At 36.1% G+C, this 14,609-nt stretch overlaps 1 protein-coding gene across 2 annotated transcripts in view; it reads left to right on the top strand.

The window, feature by feature from the left end:
* Positions 1–14,609, top strand: part of PEAK1 (pseudopodium enriched atypical kinase 1) — a 209,313-nt gene continuing 194,704 nt past the window's right edge. The window contains exon 1 of one of the 2 annotated variants that reach the window (XM_081829595.1): positions 1–135. The gene's annotated coding sequence lies outside the window, so the exon portion shown is untranslated. Of the gene's footprint in view, positions 136–13,732; positions 13,789–14,609 lie in introns of those variants that run through there. The other variant, XM_081829596.1, reaches the window with a different exon arrangement.

Here is a 14,609-nt window from a genome sequence, read left to right on the forward strand (position 1 = left end):
GATCAGTGAGGTAATATCCGATTCAGAACCATCTCAGCATCTTACGGAGTAGTCCTTCCACCATTGCTAGGATATTGGATGGAGGAGCCAAGAATGACTTTATTCTCCTACATTACCAACCAGGAAGTTTCTATGGTGAGAGAAATATTCCCAGCATTAAGAGAATGTTGTCATCATATGGAAAGTATGGCTTGAAACAAGGAGAGAGGGAGTCTCAAAACACAGCTCTCTAGCCATACATTTCATATATGCCAGGAGAAAGTGTAGTTTAATTTTCATTTTGATGAGCTAGGTATGACTTTATTTTGAAATAGTTCTGGCATTTCTTTTACTACTGGAGATATTCTGTGTCCTTTCTTCTATTTCTCTTAATTTAAAACTTCTGTGTCTACCCCCTCTGTGTAAAAGATTGCCAAGACCCAGAGTAGTGTGGTTTTTGATGAGAGTAGTTGAAAATGTTTGTTAATGATGTTTTAAAGAATCCCTTTATCAAAAATAATCAGCCACTAATGATGGAGTTCATTATGTCATTCTCTAAAATCCAAAGATGAATCTGGATGGAGAATGGGGGGCAGGGAAGCAGGAGGAAGGTGTTAAGTGCTCAACATAGATGGCTGGAATGGCAGACCAAATGGGAAGATTTTATCTCTTATAGTCTATGGAGAATATTTTGAGATCTTATTTCTCTTACAATTTAGAACATTTAATAGAGGAATTCATACTCTATGTTAGATTTCTAAACCACAGAAGTTAGCTTTAGTCTATGGTTACAGTTTATTTTTTATTAAAATTAGTGCCAATGTTGTGTTATATTCATACTATTAGATTTGTAACTATTTTTTTATCTTAATCTGTTTTTCAAAACAAATTTAACAAAATTTATGTTGATTATATTTCAAGGTGAACCAAATTCATATCAAAGAATCTTAGTCAATGAGAGGGAGAGACATAAAGAAGCAGTGAGTAAGACACAGCTAGATTTTCAGATCCTGGTTAGAAAAATCATCTTTTGACTGAAAGCTGAGAAAATTTGGTCTGTTTATTGTTGAAGAAAAGTAAATCCAAAGACCTCACAAACATCTTTTTAAAGTCTTCCAAAATTGAAAGGTAGCACTTCCTCTTAGGAACTTAATTTGCCTGGAAAATGTAGACATTTTAAGGAGGTTAACTGCTTCTGGCTCCTCAGTGGCCTTATCTCTGCTCATTTCTCTTCTCTCTATATAAAAGTACTTAACATCTCAACTCCACCTATTTTCCATGGTCACACTAAGGCAAGGGTTTCCGAATATATCCTAGGCTATTTTTTAATTTTGGTTTTGGTGGGTTTTTTTTCTTTCCAGGTTTCACTCTACATGGGATTTAACAACTGAATTCAATTTGACGCATCACTGTTCCACACCAAATTGCCTTACAAACACTTGTGGGACAAATATTTCAAGATTTTTCTACATGGATTATGGGTACAAATTAGAAATTACTTTTAGCCAGTATGAAAAATACACTGTGGATCGATTTAATAATGCATTTACTCAACAAACATTTATTGAACTCATATTCCATAACCACGTACTGGGAGTTCAGAGATAAATAAGATGTGATTCCTACCCCTGAGGAGCTAGCTCATTGTCTGCCTCTAAAGTCTTAAACTTGGGCACAAAGAAATAAGAGGCTCAACTAGCTGGTCTAGATAAGGTCATTTAACTCCTGGATTTGAAAAATAATGAACTGTAGAGACAAAGCACAAATTGTTGGGTGTTCTATTTGTCTGGAAAAGCTTGAAAAATAAAATTCAAGTGAACAGAGTTGTTTTTCTCCAGAGGGTTTTGCAGTGATTATTAAATTTTAATAAACATTTCCCCAGGACCTACTATGTGCAAGCGTCATGCTCAACACTAGGGATATAAATGTAGGAGATTAAGTGTTTTATTCTATAAAAAAACCATGAGAGAGAGAGCTATATGAATAGTTACCATACAGTAGGGGTAGACATTTTATTACCAAATTTTGTACCAACTGATTTCTCTTGGTTGCAGTGACACTAGAGAATAAAGAGAGACTAAAACCAGGAGGCCAGAAATCACCAGATGACTGAGGGAAGCACCAATTCCTGCTTAGGAGAATCTTTCAAAAGCTCTTCTTATTTTTTACACCATGTATCAGCAATTTCAATGATTAATACTAAGAGAAAAATCAAAGTATGTCATAAAGCATGAGAATATTTTTGTTACAAAGAGGCATTTTGGTTATCGTAACAAAACCTCATATCTTGGTGCTGCCTTATAGTTTACCCTCTAAAGAGATTTTCCATTGGGAACAACTTCCCATTTTGCAAGTAAAGAAAGTAAATAAGGAAAGAGTAAAGGACCCTCCGTAGTGATACTACCAACAATGGCAGTCCGTTTGCTCTACTCTAATTGGGTACATCTATAAATTTGGTTTTGGAAGGTCCCTTACATTAGGACAAATAGCCTTGTGGGATAGAACTGTTATTTGAGAGGGTTTGATGATGCACAGAATTAAGAAACACAGGCCTATAGAAGATACATACTTGCTGTTTTTATTTCATTCCTTAGCTAGTTGAAGAGGTTGGTATTATCCTTTCATATTCCTTAAAATATCTTTATTATTTTTTAATTTTATTATTTTATTTTTTAAGGATTTTATTTATTTATTTGACACAGAGAGCACAATTAGGGGGAGCAGCAGAGGGAGAGGGAGAAGCAAGCTCCCCGCTGAGCAGGGAGCCCCGTGCGGGGCTTGATACCAGGACCCTGGGATCATGATCTGAGCTGAAGGCAGAGGCATAACGACTGAGCCACACAGGTGCCCCACCTTAAAACATCTTTTAAAAAAATGAAACACTTGAAAGAATCTTTTGTGTCTGTGCTTTTAGTTCTGTTTATGAGCTGCCATGCTCTTTTCAGCTGGTATCGCAATCTTCTCCTAGAATCCTGTGCATCCAGCAAAGTTTTCCTTTTTGGCAATTACAGCCAGTTCTGGTTCCTTTTACTTTCTGTTATTTACAAACTTTCAAAATCGGTTATTAACTTTTTGGTTATTTCAGAGATAGTAGTTTTAATTATTAAGTATACACTTATTTTTTCCTATTTGAGATTTTCTTTGTTATTTGTTTGTAGACTACTCAAAAGATTCAAAGCCTTGAATTTTAAAAGTGGTACTTGGGTATACTTTTTTGTTTTTAACTATATTTAGGGCAAGTTATTGCTCACTCCCATGTGCTAGAATTTCACCTATTATAGACCAAGAATTATTCCTCACCTTTTCTGTGAGAGTAGTTTAAAAGGTGAGTCTAATTTATTTTGAGTGATATTGATTATTAGTTCAGAGTGGCTATTAAATTTCAAAGCATTATCATAGTGATTATGATTATTGCTACAGCTGGAGGCAGTCTTCTCTGGAACATATTAGGTTATTAGTCTTCTTGGTTCTAGTGCAAGGTTTGGCAGAGCTTTGCTTTTGAATTAGTTTATAGTTTTGCCATCGTCAGAGAGTTTATAGAATATTGACCGCTTTTTTTACCTGCTTTTGTGTGTGTGTGTGTGTGTGTGTGTGTGTGTATTGTTCTTTGCAATTTTATCATTTATATAGATTTGGCTACTACCACCATACTCAAGATACAAAACTGTTCCACACCCATAAAAAGCTCCCTCATATTACCACTTTATAGTCACTCCCAATTCTCTCCCCTATTGCTAATCTCTGGCAACCACTAATCTGCTATCCATCTCTGAAATTTTGTGTTTTTTTGAGAATTTTATATAAATGGAATCATATAGTGTAGCCTTTGAGGTTGGTTTTTTTTTCACCTAGGATAATTCCCTTCAGATCTATCCAAGTTGATTACATAGTTGAATACAATAGTTATTCTATTTTTTAAATCATTACTGATGTCTTTCCTTAAGGCCACAATAAATACTGGCCTAACTTATCAACAACATTTAAAATATTATAAAAGTGGTTAATTTACATTTGTAGAGCTGTTAAATTTGAATTCACCTGTTACACCGTACATAAGAAATCTCAGCTTTGACTATTTGTTGCTGAACTCTTAGGGCTAATAAGGAGTGCAAGAGTGTTAGTAGATCCCTTTCTTAATCTGTTTCTAACGAGGCCTGGGATCACATACTACTCATTCAGCCCCTTTGTGCTACTTCCTTTGTGGCCAAGGGCTGTCTACCTGAAAGGATGATTATGTGGATGAAATGAGACAGAAAAGTCAAAATAAAAATTTTTCTATACCATGTCAAATCAAAATTAATTTGTAAGGTACATGTGTTAACCTGTGGTTGTGTCTGGTGTAATGAGACTGACAATTAGAGTTTTTTTTAAAAAAAGAACTTGTCTTTATTTTCTAACTTTCCTATAGTGCATGTATATTTTATCTTTGTTTTTCTATTTATAAAAATAGTGCATACTCATTAAAAATTGAATCATGATAAAAATACATACACTAGAAAGTGAAAGCCTGCAGAAATCCCCCACCTAAAGTTAATTATTAAGAATTGTTTGTTGTATGTTTTGTTTTTCTGTGCATAGAAGAAGCTTTTGTTATTATTACTAAAATAAAACCAGAGATTTGCTGTGCACATTGTTTTACATCTCTTTTACTAAGGTTTCTTGAATATTTTTTTCCTGTCTGTACATGTGACTTTATTAGCTGTACGGTTACTTCAGTGTGTACATGTACTATTCATTCACTCAGTTACTCCTCATTGAATGCCTGCTGTGTTCAAGGCACCATGCTGGGAAAACTGTGATGAATAATACATGAAGCTTACATTTTAGAGAGAAGATAGACATTAATAGTGATTGATTTCTCAATTGATTATTTGATTATAAATGTCATATTTACTAGGAGAAAGAGTACCGGGAGCTATGCAGGTGCCTGTTGGGGCACTCAGCCTGGTCTGGGAACCAGGGAGGAGCTCCCAGAGAAAGTGACTTCTGAGCTGAAATCTGAGTACGGCTATGTGTGAATTAGGAAACGACTGGTGAAAGAGTAGTACATCGATGAATACATATTCATCTAGATACTGCAGTACGTGGCTGGAAGGCCATATATGGAAATGGCAATCATCTTTTTTTTTTTTTTTTTGGTGGTGGTGGTGGCATTTTTTTAATCTGTATTCTGATTTGTCTACAGTGAACATGTATTTATCATTTAGCTAAAATAAAAAGAAAAACCAGAAGTGCTGAATGACTATAATGTACACCTGAAACTAATATAACACTGTATGCTAACTAACTGGGATTAAAAGCTTTAATAGGTGCATAAAAAAAAAAAGAAAAAACATAAACGTGTTTGATGTATGAATACAGATGCTCATAGAGGAAAACAAAACTGATAAAAGATCTCTCGTTGTATTAATACTGTGGTGGCATTATAGGTTGCTACTGTATTTTTAACAGTCAGTTTTTAAGAGAAGTATTAGCTTTATAGAAAAATTGAGAAGATGGTACAGAGTTCCCATACTGCCCTCCCACACAGAGAATTTCCCCTATTCATATCTTACAATAATTTGGTACATTTGTTATAATTAATAAACCAATACTGATATATTATTATTAACTACCCATTGTTTATTCAAGTTTCCTTAGCTTTTACCTAATACCCTTCCACGATCTCATCCAGGATACCACATTACATATAGTTTTCATTTCTCTTTAGGTTCCTTTTAGCTGTGACAGTTTCTTATATTTTCTTTATTTTTGATGTCTTTGACAGTTTTGAGGAGTACTGTGTATTGTAGAATACCCCTCTTTTGAGATTTATCTGATGTTTATCTTATGATTATACTGCATTGTGGGTTTTTGGGAGGAAGCTGACAGAGGTAAAATGCCAGTCTCATCACATCATATCAAGGGTACCTACTATCAACATGAATTATCACTATTGATGTTAACCTTGATTACCTGGCTGGTAATCTCAGGTTTCTCCTGCATTGTGAAGTTACTTTACCTCCCTCTGTTTCATACACTGCTCTTTAGAAGGAAGTCTCTCTGTAGAGTCCATACTTAAAGAGTCAGAATTATGCTTCACTTCCTTGAGGGCAGAGTATTTACATAAATTATTAGGAATTTTTCTGCACAGGAGATATGTCTTTTTCCCTCATTTTATTTATGTATTTAATCCTGAGTATGACCTCATGGAGATTTATTTTATCCTTTGAGTTTTAACCCAGTACTATATTTTATTGTTCAAGTTATTCCAGCTTTGGCCATTAGGAGTTCTTTCATTTGCCTCTTGTGCCCCTTGGACATACCCCATCAACAAGGTTTTGTGTTTGTGTTTTTTGTAAGCATTTCCTTATTTTCTGGTGCTACAAGTTGCTCTAGACCCAGTGTGTGTTTTCTGCCACAGACCTAGAATCAGCCATTTTCCAAGGAGCCTTGCTTCCTTTTATTGGAGAATAGTATTAGGAACCAAGATCTTGGTGCTATTGTATTTTTCTCTTACTATGTTTTTTCTTAGTTCTGATCCCCCCCCCTCGCCCCCCTTTCTTCCCCTTAAGATTTCTGGTAGACCAAATATGAATTCCAACATGGCAAATTTAGGTAAGCCCATTAAATACTCATTTCCAACCACCTTCTCCTTCTCTTCCTTCTTCTTTAGACCTCTTTCAGCCAGGGTTGACCCTGTGACACATTGCTGGCCAGAGAGATATTCAATACAAATCTCCTGGGAAGGGCTTCCTTTCCAAAACAAAGTCATATCCTGGGGGGATGTATTTTTGGGCCCTTTAGCTTTCTTCCTGTCAGGAAAATGGAATTGATACCTTGATGTTCAGCATGAATATGAAAGCAAATCCTAGGGAATGCACAGTAGGGAGAAAGAAGGGACCTTATTCCTTGATGTCATTGCTGACCTATATGGTTGAACCATCCCTGATCTGCCTGGCTCCAGACTTTTTTGTCTAAAATAAAATAAACTCCTGTGTGTAAACTATTGTTACTTGGTTTTTCAGTAATTGTTGCAGCTGAGCACACAGTCTTAGTCAATTTAGATATCAACTCGGTTGGCACAATTACTATTAATTTACTTAAGAAATATTTGTTGAGGGTGCCTGGGTGGTTCAGTTGATTAAGCGACTGCCTTTGGCTCATTTCATGATCTTGGAGTCCCAGGATCGAGTCCTGCATCGGGCTTCCTGCTCAGCAGGGAGTCTGCTTCTCCTTCTGACCTTCCCCCCTCTCATGTTCTCTCTCTCTCTCAAATAAATAAATAGAATCTTAAAAAAAAGAAATATTTGTTGAGGACCTACCATGTGTAAAGCTTCACAATACAGAGCAAAAAGAGAGGAATTCTGTTGGGATCATCCAGTTCCCATTGGACCCAGGTTTCATAATGGTATGCAGAATAAGATAATTACATGGGGAATGAGGATTAGAAACAGAATATTTTTCATATTTTGTCATTTGCTTGGTCACAATTACTCATCATCTGTATCTGTCACGTTACCTTTCTGTATTCTCTATATCTGCAGATGATTTGGCATTTTAGCCAGTTCCAGGACAGAAATCTAAGCATGGTCCTAGTCCCTTCCTTTTCTCTAACTCTTCACATCCATTTGATTATCATTTGGTAGCCTATTTTCTTACCTTATAAATATTATTTGCCCCATCATCTTTAATTCCTTTGCTTCTCCACTAGTTCTGACCCTTAGAAATTTCTCTCATATACATTACAGCCCTTCATGCCTAGTCCAAAAGGCAGATGAAATCTTGTTTCTCTCTTCAGTAAAATTATGTGCTGGCTTTGCATTGTTTCTAGTATAAAGTTCAAAATTTTTTCTCTTGAAAGCCTTGTAGGATCTTGCCCTGCCTGGCTGTCCAGTCTCATTTTATGGCAGTGTCCCCCAACACAAACCACACTGCAGGACACATCCCTGACTTCATTCTAAACATTTAACTAATTCCATCTTTAGTTTTCTGTGTTCTTATTTATTTCAGAATATTTTTTTCAACCAGAGATTCTTGCTACTCCCAATGCCTTTTAAACCTGTAAGACAGAGCTGTCTTTCAGAAGACTTTCTCTAATTCTCACACTATCACTCTCAAGGATCTCTGTATTCAACCTCTCTTATCACATAAACTGGCTGTTGGGGTGCCTGGGTGGTTCAATCCGTTAATAGCTGGCTTTGGCTCAGGTCATGATCTCGGGTCATGATCTCGGTCATGATCAAGCCCCATGTCAAACTCCCTGCTCAGCGGGGAGTCTACTTGTCCCTCTCCCTCTACCCCTCCCCTGATTGTGCTCGCATGTGTGTGCGCTCTCTCTCTCTCTAATAAATAAATAAAATCTTAAAAAAAAGTAAACTGGCTGTTATATTTTGTTGATCTTTAAAATAAAACAGCCAATTATTTTTATCAGCCAATGGGTTTATTCAGGAATAGCAGAAGAATTGCAATTTGTGACATGCAAGCTATGACAACCCATAACAAGTCCGGAGGACCAAGGAGAGGAATGTTACATTATAGAGAAAAGGAGGAAGTTGGGAGGGACTGCTTTGAAGGAAGGTCTGTGGAGGAAAGTGAAAGTTCAGGGTGGTGACAGTTTCTCTTGGCTGAGTTGTGGTATTTTCTTACTGGCTGAGCTTGTTGCTGGGCCAGGAGAAAATTTTTCTTCTTCTTGTTGAAGTAGCAAAGTAGGCTTCTTCCTGTTTGGAATACAAGGTATGTCTCTTCCTGTTGGGTTATAATTGGTGACAAGTAATAGGGCAGGAGAGCTTTCCTTTCTGGCCTCTAGACTCAAATTTAAATGAAGTTTCCCTTATTCAGTTTCACAATTTGAAATACCTCTTGAATGCATGTACTTCCATCTCCAGTACCACCACTTTGTTCTAGACTATCATTATCATAACCTATTGAAATGGTCTCTCTGCTTCTACTTTGGTAACTTATAAAATACATGCTTTACCCAGTATCCAGTGATCTTTTCAAACTCCAGATCTGATCATTATGGCACTGTGTTTAAAAATCCTTCTCAGGTTTACTGATAAACTTAGCCTACAAACTAAATACTAACGTGGCCTGTAATGTATGGCATACATTGGTTCCTGTGTATCTACTTTTCTAGTCTCACTTATTTTCTTTTAGTTCTTTAAACATGCTCTGCTCCCTCTTATCTCAGGGCCTTTGCACATGTTTCTCCTATCTGTTTATCATTTAGATACCTTCAACTCTCAACACTTGCTCAGGATATCCTCACCCAAATCTACAGCAGATTTCTTTGTTATATGTTTCACTTACTCTGTCTTTTGCATAAACTCGTAGAGTTGAGCAAGTTGGAGAGCATATAGTTGCATTTAATTTTCAAAAATGATTATAGCTCCTATCTTTAAAAGCAGCTTTTTGCATCCACCCCTCTGGAAACCTTCACTCCTTGTATACAAACTGCTCATTTCACTCATTCCATTAGATTCCTGTCCTGTCTGGACTTCATGATAAATTCCTTAAATACAGGTCTTGTCAGCACCCTAGATTCTTTTGTTCAAAATCTTTTTTACAGCCCAATTATTTTTCTCTCCCAATTTTTTAGTTTTGTTTGTTTTGTTTGTCAATTTTTGGTAAGAAACCCACAGAGAAAGTTAGCAGTCGTTTGCTTTGTTTAGGAAAGTTTTGAGTAGTATAAGCTGCGCTTAAATGGGTACTCTGACCATGCCAGGAACATAAGGGATTTTCAAAGGACTGATTCAAGGTCAGCGTTCTGTTCTTCACTTCCCTGACCCCCAGACCCAAACCTCACAGTTAGAACTTTGTGTGATTTCATGAACTGCTGACAAATACCCAGATTTCATCCTGACTTTAAAGCAGTCATAGACTCAAGAGACTCAAGAGTCAGAAGAGGCTTTAGAGGTCATTTAGTTTTAGTCCAGCCACCTTGCTGTTCAAGGTCATTTGGTTCCTGAGTGTTCCATACCACCCACATATAAGAGCTTGTCTTTTATACAGTGAACCCAGACCTTCCTCGTTATAGTTTTCATCTACCAGTTTTAATTCTTGGCACTGTTTGTGGAATGACAATTTGTGTATTTGAAGACAGCTATCGTGTCTTTTCTAGGTAGCTTTTCTCCAGGAAGAACACCCCTAGTTCCTGATGTATCATGGCTTAAAGTTCTTTTAACATCTTATTTGAATTTATAAAATTTTGTTTTTTGAGTGTTTTGGATTATTTGCCACTCTGTCCCCTTTCTGTTAGTGTAAATGATAAAGATGATTGCAAATAAAACAAGTTGATAGACTTAATGGCAAATGCAAAATATACAAGAACAAATTAGTTGAGAGAACATGTGAAGTATAATTTGGTGTTTAGCTTACAGATCAGAAAAAGCTATTTATTCAGACTTTTTTGGTGGATTAAATAGCGGGTGGAGACAGAGGACATTTGGGTAATAGAAACTGGTATAGGGGATGATTTATCTGATGAGTGACCACTTCCTTTGCTTTATTATGCTATTACACTTGCATATCACTATCATTTTCAATCTGCGATCTGCTGCTCTATTTTATAAGTACAGTGTTTCCAGTTGGCATTTTGCCACTCAGAACATGTAGACTGCTGTTTTTCTGGAGCTGTAAAGGTGTTTTTCTCCCTTGCTGAAAAACACACATTCTACCATGAATTGTAACATGCAGCCTTACATGTCATTCCTCCTGTCTGTGCAAAAGTACAGATTTACCACTCGCTGCCTGAACTAGGAGGGTTAAAAGTGGTGGTGGCAGCTGAACTTCCTATGAACTGCAAAACCCTAAGATAATTTGTCAGGGATTTCTAAGGTTTTCTCTTTTAACTTTTCCTTTATCTTACTCTGGGATAAAACCCATATAAATTTGAGAAGACACATTCATCTTGATGAGAACACAGAAACTTGTGCCTTTCTGATCTTTTGCCACTCAAGTGCTGAACTATTAATATCACATGAAAATTACAAAATGACTTTATAATTATTTCCAAGTAAAATTGAAAAGGAGCATTATCCTCCTATTACCTGATGTTTGTGGTTTTACCTGTACTCCTGAACTCCCAGCATTTCAAATGGAATTGATCTTTCCAAAGGACAGCTTTTTCTGGGTGGTTTTTGGTTTTGATTTATTTTTTTAAGGTTTTATTTTTAAGTAATCTCTACACCCAACATGGGGCTCGAACTTACAACCCTGAGATCAAGAGTCTCATACTCTACCAACTGAGCCAGCCAGGTACCCCTTGATACGTTTTTTAAATAGTAAAACTTGTGCATGATCTCATCTTGTTGACACAGCTTTGAGCACAAGTTTAGTATTAATAGCATCTTCTCCAATAATTTAGCTTTTTTTCCTTCTTTCTCATTCTAGTATTTGTTGAAAGGTGTAGGACCAAAAAAGGTCCTTGTGTAACATAAACAAGCATTTAATTAAGGGGTAATACCTGTGGTACTGGAATATGTGAAGTGAAACAGAGGTGCTTAATCAGCCTCAAAAGCTATTTACTGCTTCGTAAGCTTCAGTGCTCAGTGTCATAAATATTATTACTGTTCTAGGACTTCAGAAAAGCAATGCAATATCAAAACTGATTTTTTTTCTACACTTAAAGTATGGAAGGTTTTCTTCCTAATAGAATTTTATAATGAAGCTAATAGTTGGGAAAAGCATACATACCTGAAATTTTTAACTGAAGTGTCATCAGAAAGGACTTAAATAACAAATGAGGAATATGTTGAAATGAAGCAAGGAGGGAAAGGTTTTATCATCATTAAGGCTGAAGTTATATTGAGGAATAAGTCACATAATATTGCCATGTATTTATTGAGCACCTACTGTGGGGCATGGACTAATAGATGCTTTACATACATGATCTTTATTCATTATAGCAGCCCTGTACACTAAGTTGGTTCTAATTTTAGAATGAGAACACAGAAACTCGGTGAGATTGTCACATAGTTGTATCTGATTACACTTTTACTCTCTCCATTACTTCAAACTGCTTATCAGAAAGCTTACATTTAAATAGTAATTTTTTTCATATTCATTCTGTTGAATACCTACTAGTATACCTGAAAAGTTAAGTTATGCTATGCTAATTCTTAAATTTTTAACCTTTTATTTCTTCCATATTCACCATTTATTAAGCAGCTAGTATATTCCTAATAATTATTAAGTATTATGAGGGCTATAACCAAATACGAGGACCTTATCTCCCCTACTCCCCCCAGAGTTTACAAATTGATAACTATTCCAGCCTTGTATACACAGAATTTTAAGGAGAACTCAAAGAGAACAAGGTTCTTTTTTCCAGTATTTTGTGACTGTTGGCCAGACCCCTTCCAAATTGTCCCCCTTCTGTTTAGATAAGGAAGTGCACATAAAAGCTAAAATTCAATCCAAATGATGTCTGTATGATCCAGTACATGGACAAATAAGGAAGGTGTTCATAGTCTGGTTGAAATGCTTTGATAGAAAGGAAATCATGTGCCGCGAGAACCTAGAAGAGGTGGTTAGCATAAGAACTTCTGAAGCAGGGAAAGTTTTACAGAAAAATTGTTATTGGAGCCAAGACAAAAAAAAAAAAAAAACACACACAAGAAAGAGCTGGTCAATACAGAATCTAAGGGAAGCCTTTTGTTAGGATTATAACATTTTATTAACCCAAATGTTTATATCTATCACTTGCTTATACTGTTATTTCCTTTGTGAGCTACTGTGATTCTGTAGATCTTTTATTCCAGTAGTGTTTTCATAAAGATCCTACATTCTATGTGAAAATGTCAGCAGTAGGAGTTAAAAAGTTCGGATAGTTGGTGTTTGTTTAAGAAAATTTGCTGATCATCATGTCTAGTTCCCTGGTTTTGCACACAAAGAAGCCAAGACCCACATAAACTGTGAAATGCTTAGTATCAGATACTTATAAGCCTCAGACCTGGGATTTGGCTTGGATTATAGTCATGGTTTTATCCTGAAGCTAAAGCTCTAGTTGAAAAATGCATGAGGTTAGTGATAGTTTAATAATAAAAAATAATTTATATTTCCCTTTGTTGTTTTTCTTCATTAGCTTTGGAAGAGAAGTGATTGAAGAAATGTGAAGTAATGGAAGTATCCAAGGTGGAATATAGATGATAATTTATTTAGGTAAAGCATGGGGAACCCTTACTTCAGAAAGTTCAGCTTTTTAAAGTGGAGCCACTTAATTTCTGAAGATGTTTATGTACATGCCATCTTTTTAATGTATAATATAGTGTGAAAACGGCAAATTTAATAAAAAACCTGAGTGTGTGAGGTAATAGTGGCAGTAGAATTTGTAAGCTCAGATTTATTTATACATTCTTCTTTTAACTGGCCTTTTAACTGAAGTGAAATTGTTGGGGAAAGTGTGAAGTTATGGAGAGTTTGGAATAGGGATGCCTTTGGTTGACTGTGATTATCATAATGTATTTCAACCTGAAACTGAGCCCTGGATGACAGAGGAAGGCAGCTTAGACATAAGAAAATGCCAGAGAGACAAAATAACCATCAGCTAGTCTATAAAAGAAGGATTAAGCAGTTCAAAATGTAAATTCCATATTCTATCACACAGCCATTTCCAGGGATTTTAAATGACCACAACTGTTCTTTTTCTGGATCCAGAAAAGTACTTCAATTCTGAATGGCATAAGAAAATATTTGGAGCCTGCTGTCAGCCTTCTTCTAGTTGCTTTACCCAGGAGATAGTAGTTGCTTTACCCAGGAGATAGTGTGTGCAAAAGCCAAATTATTTCTGAAGAACAATGTAAATGATGTAAGAGCAAAGGATAAAAGGTATCCTCAGAATTTCCATAGTTAAGTCCGACGGAGGGTTTAGACTTGAAGTGTTTGAGGTCTTACTGATTACATCACTTACTCCTTTAAACTCTTACTGACTAGTTACTCTTCCTCCACTTTTCTTCAAATACTCAAAAAGAGAAAATGGCTAAACAAAAATGTACATAACTGCCATTACAATTTGCCATATATGCTAATCTTTCCTAGTGAGAACAACCTACAGCGTATAAAAAATGAAGATGTTAGAGTATTTCTAAGTCCCTTTCTTGTAAAATTCTCTCTCATCTATTGCACTAGACTCTCATCTATTGCACTATTCTAAGTTTTACCCATTTTCTTTTTTTTTTTTTAAGATTTTATTTATTTATTTAATTGACAGGGAGAGAGAGAGACAGCGGGAGAGGGAACACAAGCAGGGGAGTGGAAGAGGAAGAAGCAGGCTTCCGGCTGAGTAGGGAGCCTGATGCGGGGCTCGATCCCAGAGCCCTGGGATCATGACCTGAGCTGAAGGCAGTCGCTTAACCAACTGAGCCACCCAGGCGCCCCAGTTCTACCCATTTTCCATTGAATTATACCCTATCAATCAATCAGATTAATTTCCAGAAGACCCTACATTAATTATCTACACCTTTGGCATTTAGTGGGTTTTCATTAAATATATAATTGAGTACAAATTCTGGTTCTAACTACCTTTCCTACCTATTTTTATGAATCTTCCCCTCCTGCCTTATACTTGTTTAGTGATTTCTAATTTGCATATAATTTTTCCATATATTGTCATTTATATTGTGCAGGCACTACTATACATTTATAGTAGT

The sequence above is a fragment of the Leptonychotes weddellii genome, chromosome 9 (assembly GCF_054177405.1).
Source record: "Leptonychotes weddellii isolate Sample4059 chromosome 9, ASM5417740v2, whole genome shotgun sequence".
NCBI classification, from domain to species: Eukaryota; Metazoa; Chordata; class Mammalia; order Carnivora; family Phocidae; genus Leptonychotes; species Leptonychotes weddellii.